We start from the raw sequence: 18,580 nt of genomic DNA on the forward strand, positions 1-18,580 counted from the left end.
CCTTTAGGCCGAGTTGGACAGGGCTCAGAAGGAAGCTTCGACCCTGAGGCGGGAACAAGCTGACCTAGTCGAAAAGGTAAAGGTCTTTGAAGTTAAAAACGAGGAGCAAGTCGTGGTGGGTGACAAAAAAACCTCGTAGGTCCAACAAAAGATCGATCAACTCCGAATCGAGATGAACAAGGTCCAAGCCAAGGCCGATGGGTGGAAGAGAAAATAGACCTGGCGGCTTCAGAGAAGAAAACCGACAAGGCAAAGCTGGCATCGGTAGAGGTCCAACTCTGGGTGGCGAAGGAGAAAGCTTACAAGTGGTCTCAGCTGAATGACGACCTCCGAGCACAGCTGAGCTCGGCTGTCACGGAGCGGGACACCCTTGGTAGAGAGTATGAGGCATTGAAGTCCAAGTTCGATATAACCTCCACCGACGTTGATGAAATGATGGCCCACTACAAGGACGGTGTAGAGGTAGCCAAAGTCCTCTTAAAGGCAAAGACCAAATATATGAAGCGGCTATCCTGAAGAGAGACTCTCGAGGAGATCCACACCCGAGGGTTTGACCTATCGGCTGATATCGAAGAACCAAAAAATCTGAGGCCGAGGCGAAGAAGCTTTACGAGTCCGAAGGTGCCGAAGGCTCTAAGGGATCCGAGGGTTCAGAGGGATCTGAAGGTTCCGATGGCTCTGGGAAGAGTCAGGCCCTGGCGAAGATTAGGCATAGATGCCTTAGTACTTTTTTAGTTTTTTTGTCTTATGTAGATTTTTTGTCTATTTTGAGGCAGTTTTTATTGGGTCTTTATAACTATATTCCGGAATATATACAAAATTTTCCCTTTATGGCAATTTCAAGTCTTTACTTTTTTAGCATCTCTTCATAATTTTTATTCTTGTAAAGTTTCTAACGCCTTAGCATAGAATCAAATGTAATTATATGGCGTCGAATTTTCAGAGGTCCGAACGAAGCCTGACTTGATACAACTTTAGTTGCTTGAGGCTTTGAAAACTCGGTGTGACCAAAAGTTTTTTCAAGATGCTTAAGTGATTTTAGACAATGCTTTTATTGAGGGTAACCTTTTAGCAGGTTTCAATTTTTTATAAAGGCCTTAGTTTCCAATTACGAGCTTCAGACATCTCCGAGCCGTTTTAGCCTTTTGTAATTGGGCAACGTCTAATAGGTTTGGTGCTCCCAGGATTTGATAGCCCGGTTTATCCGAACGTTTTATGGACGGTAGTCCCCAAGTAGGGGTACCCCTTAGGCTCGATAGAAAAAATGATAGTCCCCGAGTAGAGGTAGCTTGTGAGCTCTTATGATCCGCAATTTAAGGGGCAAGGAAATGTGTAATAGCAAGGGCTAACTTTCTTTCATTTTTGTGTGTATAGTACATGATCAAAAGTGCATAAACGCTTGTGTTTTAGATAAAGTTGGCTATGCGGGCACGGTTCACACGACCGTTTGGCCCTTATAATGAATCCTAACCAACGGGACTTAGCTTCTAACATACAAGGTTTTATTTTTTTTTTCCTTGCTAAAAACCTTAACACGAGGGTGATGGCCCCTAGTATTCGAGGTCGAGCTTGAGAGGGCTCAGATACTGTTGATGCAAAATGAATTCCCGTTGACTCCGGTTTGAGACCGACCTTCGAATCTAAGTTAGCATGTTTTACTGTTGCCTCGTTAAAAACCTTGCGGAAAAACCCATTTTAGGACAAAACTGGTCTAAGGGAAAAGTGTGCAACGCGTGCTTTCAGACCTAATTGTCACATTTACCCTTGGCTGTTTCCTGCAAGTGTTAGTCCGATTCATAATATTATTAAAGAGTAAATGAGATCGTACATTAGCCGTAGTACCGCTTTAAGTGCGTCGCATTCCAGTTATTCAGTAGTTGCACATCGTTTCCTACTTCGAATTTGTATGAGCCTTTGTTGGTAATTCCGATGACTCGATATGGTCCCTCCCAATTTGGTCCCAACTTTTCCTCGTTCAGGTTCCGGGTTTGTAATGTTACTTTCCTCAACACCAAGTCCCCGATCTTGAAGTGTCAGAGGTTGGCTCTTCGGTTGTAGTATCTTTATATCAGCTATTTCTGGGTGGCCAACCGGACTAGGGCTGCCTCACACCTTTCATCCAATAGTTCCAGGCTCGTGATCATGGCTTCGTCATTTGACTCTTCGGTCGCATATTGGAATCTGAGGCTCGATTCTCTTACTTCGACTGGTATTAAGGCTTCGACACTGTAGACTAATGAAAATGGGGTGGCCCCGATACTAGACTTCGAGGTTGTACGATACGCCCATAGGACTTTGGGCAAGATTTCTTTCCATTTCACTTTGGCATCGGTCAACCTCTTTTTCAGGTTTTAAAGTATGGTCTTGTTTGTTGATTCCGCCTGTCCGTTCCCATTAGGGTGATAGGGTGTTGATAGTATCATTTTAATCTTGTGATCTTCGAAAAATTTGTTTACCTTGCTGCCGATGAATTGCTTCCCATTATCACACATGATTTCGACCGATATCCCAATCGACATATTATGTGGTCCTAGATGAAGTCAATGACTTCTTTCTCCTGGACCTTTTCGAATGCTTAGGCCTTGACCCATTTGGAAAAATAGTCAGTGATAAATAATATTAATTAAGCTTTAACCGATGCCCATGGCAGAGGACCGACGATGTCCATCCCTCATTTCATAAATAGCAATGGGGATATGATCGAGTGTAGTAGATTCCTCGGTTGATGGATCATCGGTGCATGTCTCTGGTAGCCGTCGCATTTTTGTATGAAGTATTTCGCATCCTTCTCCATTTCGATCCAATATTAGCCGGCCCTGATTAATTTTTGAACCAAAGACTCTGCCCCCGAATGGTTTCCGCAAGTGCCTTCGTGAACTTCTCTCAAGGCATACTCGGTATCTCCCGGCCCCAAGCATCTGGCTAACGGGCCGTCGAACGTTCTTCTGAACAACGCCCCCTTTGGTACACAGGGCTCTCGATTCTTTGGGGTCCGAGGGAAATTTCCCAGTTTTAAGTAGTCTATGTACTTGTTCCTCCAATCCCAGGTTAAACTTGTTGAGTTTACTTCAGCATGGCCTTCTTCTACCACCGACTTCATGAGTTGTACGGTCGTTCCCGAACTGAATTCATCGTCATCAACCGATGACCCCAAGTTAGCTAGATCATCGACCTTGCTATTTTGATCTCTGGGCACGTGTTGCAGGGTCCACTCCTTGAATTGATACAACGTTACCTATAACTTGTCTAAATACCTTCGCATTCGTTCTTCTTTTTTACTTCGAACATCCCCATTAACTTGATTTACTACAAGGAGGGAATCACACTTAGCTTCGACCACCTCGGCCCCAAGGCTTTTACCCAATTTGAGACCTGCAATCATGGACTCATACTCGGCCTCATTGTTAGCCACTTTCACAGTTCTAATAGACTTCCTAACTACATTCCCCGTAGGAGGCTTCAGCACGATGCCGAGTTCGACCCCCTTTTCTTTCGAGGCGTCATCCGTGTAAAGGGTCCATAGTCCCAAGGTAGTCCTCGAGGCTAACATTAATTCTCTTTCGACTTCGGGCACTAAGGCCGGCGTAAAGTCGGCCACGAAGTCAGCCAAAATTTGAGATTTATGGCAATTCGGGGTCGATACTTGATATCGTACCCCTGATTTCGACGGCCCATTTAGCCAATAGTCCCGAGAGCTCAGGCTTGTGCAAGATATTCCTCAGTGGGTAAGAGGTTACGACACATATGGGGTGACATTGAAAGTATAGTTTTAGCTTCCTGGAGGCGCTTAGCAAAGCGAGCGCCAATTTTTCCAGGTCAGGATACCTTGTTTCGGCCTCGCCTAGAGTTCTACTGACATAGTAAATAGGAAATTGTGCACCTTCCTCTTCTCGAACGAATACTCTACTTACTTTCACCTCGCTCAAGTAAATATACAATTGCTCATCCACCTTTGGAGTGTGGAGCAGGGGCGGACTCGAAAGGTATCGTTTGAGTTCTTCCAAAGCTTGTTGGCATTCTGGGGTCCACGAAAGTTATTTTTATTTTTCAACAGTGAGAAGAACCGATGGCTTTTGTCCAAAGACCTCGATATGAACCAGCCCTGAGTAGCTATACACCCGGTCAACCTCTGAACGTCCTTGATGCTATCCATCACGGTTATGTCTTCTATGGCCTTGATCTTGTCAGGATTAATCTCGATCCCTCGATTGGATACCATGAATCTGAGGAACTTTCCTGCTCCGACCCCGAATGCGCACTTCTCCAGGTTCAGCGTCATATTGTATTTTTTGAATGTGTCGAAGGTTCCCTACAAATGTTTCAAATGGTCCTCAGCTCGCAGGGACTTAACTAACATGCCGTTAATATTAAATTCCATTGACTTTCATATTTGTTCTTCGAACATCCGATTTACTAGGCGTTGATAGGTGGCACCGGAATTCTTTAATCTGAATAGCATTACATTATAACACTAGATACCGAATTTAGTGATAAAGGAAGTCATATCTTGGTCGCCCGAGTCCATCTGAATTTGGTTGTACCCGGAATAGGCATCGAGAACGCTAAGTATCTCGTGCCCAGCCGTCGCGTCGATCATCCGATCGATGTTAGGAAAAGGAAAAGAATCCTTAGGGCATGCCTTGTTCAAATGTTAATAATCTACACACATTCTTAGCTTATTTTTAGGTACTACCACCACGTTAGCTAGCCAGTCCAGGTACTTAACTTCCCGGATGGACCCTATTTTAAGGAGTTTAGATACCTCGTCCTCTATGAATACATGCTTGACCTCGTACTGAGGTCTCCGCTTCTGCTTAACTGGATGGAACTTTGGGTCCAAACTCAACTTATGAGTGGTTATCTCCGGCGGGATCCCTGTCATATCAAAATGGGACCAGGCAAAACAAGTTATGTAAGTTTTAAGAAAATTAATGAGTTCTTTCCTGAGCTCGGGGGTTAACCCCATGCCCAGGTATACCTTTCGATCAGTTAGGTGTTCAGTCAATATGACTTTCTCCAGCTCTTCAACTATTGATTTGGTGGCGTCGGTATCATCAAGAGCTATAAAGGATCTCAGAATTCCGTAATCACCTTCCTCATTAGCTCCTCGATCCTCCGGTCCGACCGGGAATGACATCAGTGGTTGCTATTTGACTTCGGCCTTTCTGGTCAGCTCTGTGTTAGTTAATGTCGGGACGTCGGGCACCAAGAGTACTTCATTGACTGGGAACATCTCCTTTGAAGCCGGTTGTTATCCGTATATTGTCTTGATCCCCCCCCTCCCCCCGGTGTAGGGAATTTTAACGGCTGGTGTAAGGTCGAAGGTACTGCCCTCATGTTGTGAACCCATGGTCTTCCGAATGGAGCATTGTATCTCATATCCCCTTCGATCACATAGAACTTTGTTTCCCGGATGGTCCCGATGGTGTTCATGGGTAGGGTTATCTCTCCTTTAGAGGTTTCAGATATCATGTTAAACTCATTCAACACCCGGACTGTTGGCACTATTTGAACTTTTAACCCTAACTGCTCTACGGCCCTCGATCCGATGATGTTGTACGAGCTACATGGATCAATCAACACATACTTAACTCGAGATTTATTGATTAGTACAGAAATTACCAGTGCATTATTATTGTGATCGATACTTTAGTGCATTTTATCATCGGCCCTTTAGGGACATCGACCCCTCCAATGATCATGTTGATGACGTGTTAGGGTTCCTCTTGTTCAGACTGTTTGTTGGCGTCCCTGTTTCTGAAGCGGGTTTTGGCTCGATCACTCAGAAATTCTCGCAGGTGTTCGTTATTAAATAACCAGGCAACTTCTTCTCTCAATTGTCGGTTGTCCTCGGTCCTGTGGCTATGAGTGCCATGATACTTACATATCAGGTTAAGATCTCTATGGGTAGGATCAGATTGCAATGGTCGAGTCCACTTGGCCTCCTTGATGCGCCTGATGGCAGATACGATGCTAGTTGCATCAACGTTGAAGTTATACTCTCACAATCTCGGAGCTTCCCTTCCTTCGAGCGGCCTGTCGAAACCATTTTTGCTTATCAGGCCTCGACTATTGGCCCTCGATCGCTTCTCCTTTCGTTCATTGTAAAGTTGTGCCCGGACATGTTTCCCCTTCAATCTGCATTGTATGGTTGGTACCGATCTCGGACGAGTCTTGATTCATGATCGACGATTCTCTTAGGCATGTCGTCGGTTCTGATGGGATAAACAAACCCAGAAGGGGCTCCGAGTTGATCGTCCTCGACTCTTATTTTTGACTGATACCTGTTGTAAACCTCGGCCTAAGTTACCGCCGGGTACTCTACCAAGTTTTCTTTCAGCTGTAGTGAAGCCAAGGAGCTTCGTATGTTAAGTCCCTGAGTGAATGCCTGAACGGCCCAATCACCCGCAACCAGAGGTAAGTCCATCTGTTTCATTTGAAATCTTGATACGAACTCCCTAAGCATCTCGTTGTCCCTTTTCTTAACCTTGAAAAGATCCAATTTTTTGGTCTCGGCCTTAATGGCCCCAGCATGAGCCTTTACAAAAGCATCTATGAGCATAGCGAACAAATCAATGGAATTCGGTGGCAAGTTGTGGTACCATATCATTGCTCTGTTTGACAGAGTTTCTCCCAACTTCTTTAATAACACAGACTCGATTTCGTCGTCTTCTAAGTCGCTACCTTTAATGGCGCACGTGTAGGAAGTCACATGCTCATTTAGAATATTGGGCATATGAAACCTCTTCGGGATTGGCTTCAGTGCCATGCTCGGAGGAAAAGGCATTTGGACAAATTTCTTGGAGTCCGGGCCTTTTAGTATTGGAGGCACTGCTGGGATTTGATCGACCAAGAAATTATATGTCTCTATCTTCTTGTCGTTTCCCTCAATTCTCTTTTTACCTGATTCCACCTGTTTCGTTAATGCTTCAAGAATCTTCATTACTTCGGTGCTGACACCGGTCTCAGCTCTAGCCGCCCTTTCGGTGATCTTCTCATTTCTCCGGGTGTTTTCCCAGGGTGGTTCGGGCTCAACCTTGCTGGAAGCGCAACTTTGATTTTGCAGTTGTGCTATCGCCGCCTGTTGGGCCTGTAACATTTCAAAGATCGCTCGTAGAATGACCCCGTCGCCTTTGGCATCGATGGCCACATGCGAGTTAGCATCGACTGGGTCTGCAACTGTTACTCCGTTGGGATCAGCAGAGGGTACCTCATTGCTAGGCACCATATTGTTGTTTTCGACATGATGGCCAGACTCAACATCAACGTTCAAGTGAGCAGACTGAGAGTTTGACATTTTAAGGATGTTAAATACACGAATTAAGGATAAAAATAAATAACCAAACCAGTTGTGACGTTGAGTCAAGGCTCGGATTTAAGCTTAGTGATAGTTCTGCCCTCGGTCGGATTCTCGATTCGAAGTCAGATATGTAAGAAGAACTATGATTAAAATAAGAACTTTTCAATAGCTAGAAAGCAGAGAAATCAGTTTGTATTGCCCTGATACGCTACCGACATCGGGCGAAATCCGCGCCGTGATATCCGGTTGGGTGCGAATATCACGCCCCTCTGTTAGGCGTGTGCAACCGTTTGTAGTGGTTTCCGAGGTCATGGGTCTCGTACCGAGTTCGGGGGTGTTGTCTTGTCGGGCCCGGTGACAAGCACTTCGTTCGGGCCTTAGTACGAGAAGTTCTCCGCTTTGACTCCGATCCCACGTAGTCATGTCTTTGCTTCGTTTGCCCCACCAAAAAATCGGGGTGCTCATTAACTCTGATTTACTCGTATACACCCTCTAACCAGAATACTGCATTATCTTCCCGAAGAGTGTAAGCAAAACTAAAGGGTGAAATGGAAAGAAAAATATATTTCATCGTGTCAGAAATATCAAAACAGTTCTATGCTATCATATTTCAAGAATTATGATTGTTATTGCGATCGTTTAAAAGTGTGTCACATATCTCATAGGCCAACCACAATTCCAAGATACCCTACGAGAAAGACCGACATGTAAAATTAGACATAACTAATTTCTATTTTGTAAAGATTTTAGTTTATGTGTACTAATAATTTTTAAAATTTGCATAGCATCAGGTCAAATTGATTTACAGTAACAAGTAAGTTTTTATGCGAAACGTTGATATGATAATTTGAAAAGAATGAGATAATACTCTAGTGTATTGGGTAAATCACATTGTGTTAGCAGGAGTGTACAAACCGAACCGGAAAACCGTACCAAATCGATTAAAAAATTCGATAAGATTTGGTTTGATTTGGTTTGGTATTGAATGAAAAAACCCGACCAAACCGACATATAAATATATAATTTTTATATATACTTTTAAGACTTTATATAGATTTTTCTTTAAAAAATGTCTAGAAATATTTGGGATTCTCTTATGGGATGTAATATTTAATAGAATATGAAGTGCTCTATTTTTATTAACTTTAAATAATGTGTTATATGATCACTTTTTTTATCAAATGTTATTGAAATGCGTCAATCTCTTTGTTTTTTCATATTCATATGTCAAGATTTATTAGATTCTTATATTTTTCGAATTTGAAGTGGTATTTCGATAATTGAAAATTAAATAGAACATACATCAAAATTAGGTATCGTATTATTTTTTATGTTTAATTATTAAATTCGGTTAACTTTGAAAGTCTACATCAACGAAAATTTATTGTTAGACAACTAAAAAAATAACTATCATGTGTTACTAAGAAAGTTCTCTCATAAGAATATTTTAATAGATCATATGTTTGTCAATTTTTTTAATTTTTATTAAACATATATTACTTATCAAAATTTTAACATAGTAAGATTGGCATATTATTTATGTAACAAAAAAATCCAAAAAACCCGAAAAATCCGACAAAACCGAACCAATCCAAATCCATGGACACCCCTATGTGTTAGTGTACATAAATTCTTTCTTATGATAAGATAGCTTCCTTGGCCAAGCTTCTAAAAATAACTTATTTTAAAAAATATTTTTCAAAAAGTATTTTTGGTGAAAAGTAGTTTGTGTTTGACTAATTAATTTAAAAATACTTTTGAGCCGCAATTAGTGTTTGGTCAAGCTTTTAAAAAGTGTTTCAAAAGTACTTTGAAGTGTATTTTTTCTCAAAATATTTTTTTAAAAAAATACTTTTGGGAATAAGTTTTTTTTTTTTTGCTTCTGCGCTTATTCAAAAATATTTTTTTTCTTCTAAAAATTTAGCCAAATTTATTAATTTTAAAAAGAGCCACTTTTAACCCAAAAAAAATATTTTTGGCAAAAAACAAAAATTTGGCCAAACAAGCTATAAATGTCCATACATTGATTTTGAGAATACAAAAAGGAAAACTCGACCAAGCAAGCATGTCCTCCACAGATCCTATGAGGCCAAGGACGGTACACGCACAACAAGGGCCCAGTTTTTACGACCAAACCCAACTTTAAAAATATCTAAAAGGCTGGAAGTGGGCCCCAATTTATCCGCCACTCTCTTTAATTAGTGGAGAATTGTCTTTTTCTGTGAAAACCTGTTAAAAGTCTTATTGAACCTTCAAAAGTCCAAAAACCAAAACTCACACAAAAGGACCAGAATTCATACATCACGAGGCGCCTCAACCTGTTAATCCACGTGGCAAGATGTGGTTAGCTGAATCATCAAATTCCCACGTGGGAAGATGTTATCCATCACGTGGCTGCTGCATCCTTGCTGGACCCATATGCCTTTGGCAAAGTGTACTTTATTTTCTAATGTTAAAAACAAATGAAAATTACTGCCTCATGGGAATATTCAATACTCAATAGTCTCTCTCTCTTATAGTCTCCAATCAGATCATTCGTGTCTTTTATACTTTATTTATATCTTTACCGGTCGTTAGATATTTTCTGCTGTACTGAATTCATGCTCCTTAATTACCCTAATAAAGTCACCACTAGATAATGATAATGTAAATTTATTTGCAGTATAAATTTATGCAGGACTTAAATCCTTGTTTTTCACTAAATTAGGTGCACAAATCTTATATACTGCGTAACAAAAGACTAGTGAAAGGACTAACGTGGAAAATGAGCAAAAGATGCATTCTTCAATTTGGTGAAACAATTTTTACGCAATTTTAACGTTTCTACTTGGATCCGGTAGAGATAAGATTACACTAAATTTATTGTTATTGTTGATTTTACACAATTTATATATTAAAACATATTATAGCATAATCTGTCTTACTTCCAAAAAAGTAAAATTATCAATTAACCTTTTTATGGATAATTATCTATATTTATCTTATAATTTTTTTTATTATATTATAAATGTATAGAAATTAAACATTTTATATATAAAATGATCTAAAAATAGGAAGACAGCTGGACAAGAAATCACACTGAATCTTTTCCATAAGTGTGTATATATATAGCCCCAGGCGGGGATCAACGAATATACTCAAGAAGATAGCCAAGTCTTTGAGCAAGAAATAGATGAGTGGGAAATACTCCTAAAAAAGTGGTGAAGAAACCAAAATGTTGCCTTTATCTGCATTTGCACCTGCACCTCTACTATTCTCTCTTTCTTTCTTTCTTTCTTTCTTTCTTTCTTTCTTGTTTCTCTATGGTTCTTTATTATCTTAGGAAGGAAATGAAATGAAAGGAAAGGAGGTGCAGGTTCAATTGCAGATCAATGGCATTTTGGATAAAACCTTGGAACAGTCGCAGAGTTAGAAGTTCTAATAAGGGGATCTGAAAAAATGTTAGTGTCATACTTGGGATTCAAACCTATTAGGAATTTTTGAACCTTATTTACGATACTCTAGATGTAATACAAGGGGGATTCAACATTTCTTTTCTTGTTATTTATATGCACTATATACATTATTTTTTAGCGAATGGGATTCAACTGGAGTAGTTAGTGCCCTATATATTTAGGGCTTTTAAATAACAATCGTTACTTAATACTAATATTTTCAGGCTGCTGTAGCGGAAGATTGTTGATTTTGATGGCAGCTTAGCTTCTCGATTGGAGATAATTAAGCAAAGGTAATTATGGACAACCCTATTCATATGTAACGTAAAGCTTATTTCTTATGAGTTAAGCCTGGCCTAAGAAGCACTTGATCTAACTTCTCCTTAAAAGAGTTTTCATGCTACAAACTACAAAGAACATGAAAATCTGTCAGGGTTTCGAACAATACAAAAGGAGACAAGCAATCAGGATATTTTGTTTCTAGAATGTCAAATAATTAATTTAGAACAAATGTTATATATATGTTGATTTTAATTAGAGCCTAACACCAGTTCTAAAAGTACCATTTTGATGTGATTTCTGCCTAATGAACTTTGACTGACCTAAGAACTCGGACCTAAAGTCTTTAGGGAGTTAGAGATCTTCTAAAACCCTCGTTTTTCAACTTTCTTTTTACAAAATTTTGGCCTGCAATGTACAAAGAAATAGAGATTCTTCAAAAAGTGGTTTAGATTGATTAGAACTCCATTCAATTATTATGTTCGCACTTCCCATCCCCTTATTTATACTTTATCTATTTTTGAAAGGGCTAGAAAAAGAAAGATGCACCCCTTCAAATAATCAAGCCACAAATTTATTGTATTTTGTTCTAAGCTTTTTTACACTGCACATTCATAATTTCTCCTCTTCTTATTCTTCTTATAACGTTAAGCCGTCTTTGCTTTGTGTTGATTGATCACGCCCAACTATGCCTTATAAAAAGGACTAAGCAGTCGTTGCAAAAATAATTCGGTTTACAAGTCCGGAGTCGAATCCCACAGAGAACTAAGGCTTAACTACAATTGTTTAATATCGCTAAGAAACACAAGTCCAAACAATTTCCTAATTATAAAGATTATAATATTTATTTTTATCTAATTAACTAAATACAAGAAAGCACTAAAACTATCAATTAACATGGATGAAATTATAGACAAGACTAAGGAGGTCTACAGTTATGATTTCCCCAATTGTCAGAATCCTTTCCGCTACGTTTCCTATAAATTTTCCTAAGTCTTCTCTATCGACCATGAGCACTCTAACTGTCGTAACTCTCTCCCGAGTAATTACCACAATTTAATAGGCATATTCTCCCGAATTACGCTAGCTGGCATTAAGTACAGCTCACTCAGATCGCACCAAGGTTTCGTTATCCCTAATCCCACCTTTAAACCTCCGTATTGATCCCTCATATACGTTTAGGAGTGATGTTGTTCAACAACTACCTAAATATGCACTCTCTCACGAGTAATACATACTAAATATGCACAGCTAATTGAGAGCCCTTCAATCAACTACAAGAATAATATAGTTGAACAAATAGAGAAAATACTACGGCAAATCTATACTAACATAACAAGAAAATCATCCTTCAATAGATTCCATCAAAACCCTAGATTAGAAAGTTAGCTACTCATACTCATAGTAACAATATCCTAAATATTTTGCATAATTAAAATACAGAGTAAAGATGAAAAGATGTAGAAATAGATGATTCTAACTCCCAAGAGGTGATTCCACAAGCTCTCCTTGCCTCTAGCTGTCGAAAAACGTGGCTGCTGATAGAACTCCTTCCAAGTGGTGTTTTAGGTCTATTTATATGTGTAGAAAAAATCCTAAACGTGTAGGTCGGGTCCTAGTCAAACCTGAAACGAATTAAGTCTTCAAAACACGGATTGGCCCTGGCGTTAGGCCTGGCGTCGCCAGCCTAACGCCTGGAATTTGGCTGGCCTCGCCAGGCTAAAGCCTGGTTCAGCCTGGCCTTAGGCTAGCCTCGCCAGGATAAAGCCTGGTCCAGCCTGGCCTTAGGCTGGCCTCGCCAGGCTAAATCCTGGTCTCTCCTTTTCACTGTTCTCGAGCATACTTTCAACGTTTAAGTATCCATTTTGCTCTACTTTCATCTCCAATTCACCTACACATAAAATAGACTCCATTATGTACAAATAAAGTGTAATTTATCATTAAAGCATGTAAAATACAAGGCACATAATGTACGAAACTATGGAATTATAGCCACACATCAATTCCCCACACTTAAACATTGCTCGTCCTCGATCAATCAAACTACACTTATAGATACGACATTTTTAAGCAATTCTCCTAACTCATTACACCAAGAATTTTTAAAATAGTTAAGCACACAAGTGTGACATCCTCGTCTCAAGATTCGACTCACAAATATCATGCATTATTCACAATTCACTTACTTACTCCAACATGGATGTCAACAATATTACCGTTCCTTCATGAATCACGTGCCCTCACCCAATCAAAGAGCTTAGTTCCACACACAATGAATTTTAAGAACATAGGAACTCAAGATAGACAAAATTCACTCGCTCTCAGAAATAACATTTATATGCCACAAATGATGCACCATAGGCTTGCCCGTAGTGTAATACTCTACTAATCGAGTTCATTCAGTCTAAGATCAAGTAGGACTTTCATTGGTTGTAATGTAGGCTGCGGGTCGGGTATGATACATTTGGATATGAGTGACTACACCTCCCTTAAGCACTTTAATACATATACTTTAACACTCAAGCCCATACTTATGTCAAACCATAACTCCACCTTCACCTCAATATATATTAACTCCATATTTCTTTTAGCACAATTACATCAAGAGTCACCACTATTAAGGAATATTTTTCACAACAATATAGCTAATTTTTCTTTTCTTTCTTTTTCAATTCAAGTGGCTCTTATTTTTTCAAAACAATGCACCTTTCTCCTTATTTCATTAGTTCTACACCAAAGCCGAACCAACCACCCCACACTTTAACTTTTACAAAGTTCATAACAATTCAAGTGCTCATGAGAGGCGAAAAGGTTCAAATATATGGTCGATTAAAACAAAGGGTTACGACTTGTAATGTGGTTACCAAAGAAACAAGATTATAGGCTCAACGGGATTAACTACGGCATATAACATTTAGGTGGGTAAACTTTATATATCTGGCTTAACAAAGAAACGCCTATATCACTTTCTAGACTGAATAATACTACTATTTCGCTTTGCAAACACACGGGGCAAGTTCTAGACATCAAATACAATGCATAGAATACATACAAAACTCACACACGCATGGTACATAACTCACTCAGAATTGGTTCCATCGCGGCACTCCAGTCAAAGCAGTTAAGTAAAATTAGGATACTATGATTTAAGGTACTTATGCGAGAGTCAAAAACCGAGCCTAAGCGTCACAAACATAGTACTAACTATTCTCAAGGCATAACAAAGCTAAGAGATATTTCTTCAATTCAACTCATGGCACAATAGTTCCTATTCCAAAAAAAAATAAAACTAACTACACCTGATTCAAATAAAACACTTGGAAAAGAACCCCGACACAAAGAAAAACCAAGGGGGAATTGCTACACTACCTAACAAAAGAAAATCTTTTTGTCTTTTTCCTTTCGACTTAAATCCCTCAAGAAAATTGTCTAATAGATCCATCGTCGGGAAAAGTCCAATCTTTTCTATTTTTGTTCTCTAAAAAAAATATTCAATTAAACTAACACAATTAAAATAGCATAGAAAGTCACCTAGACAATCTCCTCACCCCACACTTAAAATTGTGCATTGTCCCCAATGCACACCATAACTAAAAAGAGGGTGAAAGAAACTCCCTGGTAGGCCAAAGGCCGAAGCACTAGCAATTCATGGGGTACTCAGACTTCTCCCAGGCTTGGTCCTTCGTGCGGGTACCTCACACTTAGTTCCAACCATCTGGTTTGTTGTTGCATCCTTACAATAGCTTTGCTTTCCATGCTCCTAGAAAAATAAAAACCGACACTACAAAAATAAAAATAAAAAATAAAAAATAAAATAAAGCAGTAAAGATGGGTTTCCTCCCAACAAGCGCTTGATTTAACGTCGCGGCACGACACGAATCACTTTCTGCCTCCACTTTGAACATATGAATTGGACCCCAACTTTTGATTCTGCTCTATGATTATGCTCCTGGGGTGGTGGAATGAATCTGACTGGCCCAATAAAACAATGTAGTATTCTGCACTTCTTGGCCTTTAGATGATATGTGTATTCCCGACTTTCTGACAAGAAGCATTTCAGAATGTAGGCGTCTTGTTCCTCATTCCTTGACTCCTCAAGTGGCTCGGATGACTCTATTTCTATATCATCATCCAAACACAATGTGGAAAAATGCTTGGAGTGTGGACCAATTCGTTCAACTATATGAACATTGGGACTGTCTACATCCACAAAACCAATGACACTAGAGTCAACTAAATATGTATCATCAATGTCCTTGCTTGAATCTAGTATCTCTTCTACAACATCGGCATCATCAAATTCTAGTTAGTTGGTTTGGTCAAATTCTACTCTCAACTCCTCCATTATAATGGCAATTTCTGCAGCTCATTCATGCTCTTCTTGGCTATTATCCACAATGTAAGCTTGTTGCACTTTACAAGGTTCAATTAGTTTATTATCTTGAGCCTCCAAATTGTGAATAGTTACCTTTTACCTTTGTATCTGCAGAAATTTCTCATCATATTGTTCCATGAGGACCTTTAACATATCTTTGATCTCCTTCATGTCAGCTTCCCAAGATTCTTTGTTCTTATTCACTTCACATGAAAATGTAGAACCATTAAAGTAAGGGGTTGGGGGAGGATAAGACATATAAGCACAACCATGAAAGTGACCATCTTGACCACCACACATATCACACATATTCCACACATAAGATTGAGTTGGTACACATAACTCGCTCTCAGAAATATTTTGATAATTTTGCCATGGGTGATTTCCTCCATAATATGCATAAGGTTGATCAAAAGTAAAATTACCAACATCAAAACTGTCATAATTTCAAGATGTCATATTTATAAAATTAACAAGTAAAAAAAAAAATCAAATACAAGAAAACAAAATAAAAGTTCAAACTTGCAACCTAGCAATATGTACACCTACAACTATAAGTGTTTCTTTATCAACCTAGCAATGTATTTCTTTTCAATATAAACACATATAATTAAACCGTTAGTTCTCCGGCAACGGCGCCAAAATTTGATCAAGCCCAACTATGCCTTATAAAAAGGACTAAGCGGTCATTGTAAATATAATCCGGTGTACAAGTCCGGAGTCGAATCTCACAGAGAACTAAGGCTTAACTACAGCTGTTTAATATCGCTAAGAAACACAAGTCCAAACAATTTCCTAATTATAAAGATTATAATGTTTATTTTTATCTAATTAACTAACAAATACTAGAAAGCACTAAAACTATCAATTAACATGGATGAAATTATAGACAAGACTAAGGAGGTCTAGAGTTATGATTTCCCCAATTGTCGGAATCCTTTTCGCTACGTTTCCTATAAATTTTCCTAAGTCTTCTCTATCGACCATGATCACTCTAACTGTCGTAACTCTCTTCCGAGTAATTACCACAATTTACTAGGCATATTCTCCTGAATTACGCTAGCTGGCATTAAGTACAGCTCACTCAGATCGCACCTAGGTTTCGTTATCCCTAATCCCACATTTAAACCTCCGTATTGATCCCTCATATACGTTTAGGAGTGATGTTGTTCAATAACTACCTAAATATGTACTCTCTCACGAGTAATACATACTAAATAGGCACAACTAATTGAGAGCCCTTCAATCAACCACAAGAATAATATAGTTGAACAAATAGAGAAAATACTACGACAAATCTATATTAACATAACAAGAAAATCATCCTTCAATAGGTTCCATCAAAACCCTATATTAGAAAGTTAGCTACTCATACTCATAGTAACAATATCCCAAATATTTTGCATAATTAAAATACAGAGTAAAGATGAAAAGATGTAGAAATAGATGATTCTAACTCCCAAGAGGTGATTCCACCAGCTCTCCTTGCCTCTAGCTGCCCAAAAACGTGGTTGCTGATAGAACTCCTTCCAAGTGGTGTTTTAGGTCTATTTATATGTGTAGAAGAAACCCTAAATGTGTGGGTCGGGTCCTAGTCAAACCCGAAACGAATTAAGTCTTCAAAACTCGGATTGGACCTGGCGTTAGGCCTAGCGTCGCCAGCCTAACACCTGGAATTTGGCTGGCCTCGCCAGGCTAAAGCCTGGTCTCTCCTTTTCACTGTTCTCGAGCACACTTTCAACGTTTAAGTATCCCTTTTGCTCTACTTTCATCTCCAATTCACCTATACATAAAATAAACTTCATTATGCACAAATAAAGTATAATTTATCATTAAAGCATGTAAAATGCAAGGCACATAATATACGAAACTATGGAATTATAGCCACACATCACTGATACTTGCTAATAGTATATATAAACTACATTTCAAGTAAATTATTATAACATCCTGCACAATTTTGTTGTTCATCTATTGCAGTGGTTAATTGTTGGGAGGGTACTTTCTACAATCAATGGTGACAAAGACCTAATATTACTCTAATTGCAACTGATTTATTGGTCACAGTTGGAAAAGATATTTATAACTAATCATACGAATAAACTTCTTATAAGGTTCATTCGACTTAGCAGATGATGAGTGTCGCGAACAGTGATTCGATTGATGATGAAGAAAGAGAATTTTTGGTTCAGTTCTCCACCTTAACGACAGAAAATAGGATTGATCAAATTCTATTAAGTCTGACTCATAGTGATCGTTTATCAAAGAATGACTCTCGTTATTAAATGATTGAATAACCGGGAGCAATTTACTTACCATATTTAGTTGACATTCATAAAAAGCATCTAATGAATTATGAGTTCAATCCATCATGTTTAGCATAAAGACGGACACCGAAGGGATATTAAATGAATGGAATTGGGATATGAATGGAATATAATGAAATAGAGCCACTTTTAGGTTCCCTCTGAAATGAGGCATGTAAGGGAGCTACTACGAAGAAGTTCTGGGAGTTACGAAGGAACCTTCGAGCTCATATTGGTCATGGGTTGGGAACGTGAATTGAACTCTATGAGATCGAATCTCCTGTTGTTCCTCAGTAGCTTAGTGGTAGAGTGGTCGGCTATTAACCGATTGGTCGTAGGTTCAAATCATACTTGGGGAGATTTGATTGATTCTAAATTAAAGAATTCAGAATAAAGGGACTCACTTTGCCCGTTGAAAGTAGGTAACATGGAACATTCCCTTCCATCTTCCGCAACTTCGTTAATACTCCCTTTGTTGCAGTTTATGTGATAGTACTATTTATTTTCTTATTAGTCTGTCAAGAAATTATTGGGAAACAATTTAATTTTAAATTTACAACTTCAAACATGCTTTTATTTTTTCAGAGGAATCTCGTGGCATGTTTAAGACCACACAAGATTCTAAAGTTTTTCTTTATTAACTTTGTTCCCATTCAAATTATATCAAACAGAGGGAGTTGTGTATGCCGGCCCAATTTGTATAGTTAAAATTTTCTCCTCTACTTATAATTATGATTTTCTTGAATAGAATCTTCATAATTTTGAGATATTTTATCACTTTCTTTTGTCAGTAAAAAAGAGGCCACCACGTTCATAGCAAATCTACTTAAATTCTTGAACATCATACTATATTTGCTAACTATGTCCGAGTCCGAGAAGTGGCTTT

The 18,580-nt window shown here is 38.8% G+C and overlaps 1 non-coding gene across 1 annotated transcript; it reads left to right on the forward strand.

Moving 5' to 3' along the window:
* The first annotated feature begins 17,981 nt into the window (after positions 1-17,981).
* Positions 17,982-18,053, forward strand: TRNAN-AUU (transfer RNA asparagine (anticodon AUU)). The gene has a single exon. It is a non-coding gene; the product is annotated as a tRNA-Asn (tRNA).
* Positions 18,054-18,580: the final 527 nt, after the last annotated feature.

Source organism: Nicotiana tomentosiformis, chromosome 6, assembly GCF_000390325.3.
Source record: "Nicotiana tomentosiformis chromosome 6, ASM39032v3, whole genome shotgun sequence".
NCBI classification, from domain to species: Eukaryota; Viridiplantae; Streptophyta; class Magnoliopsida; order Solanales; family Solanaceae; genus Nicotiana; species Nicotiana tomentosiformis.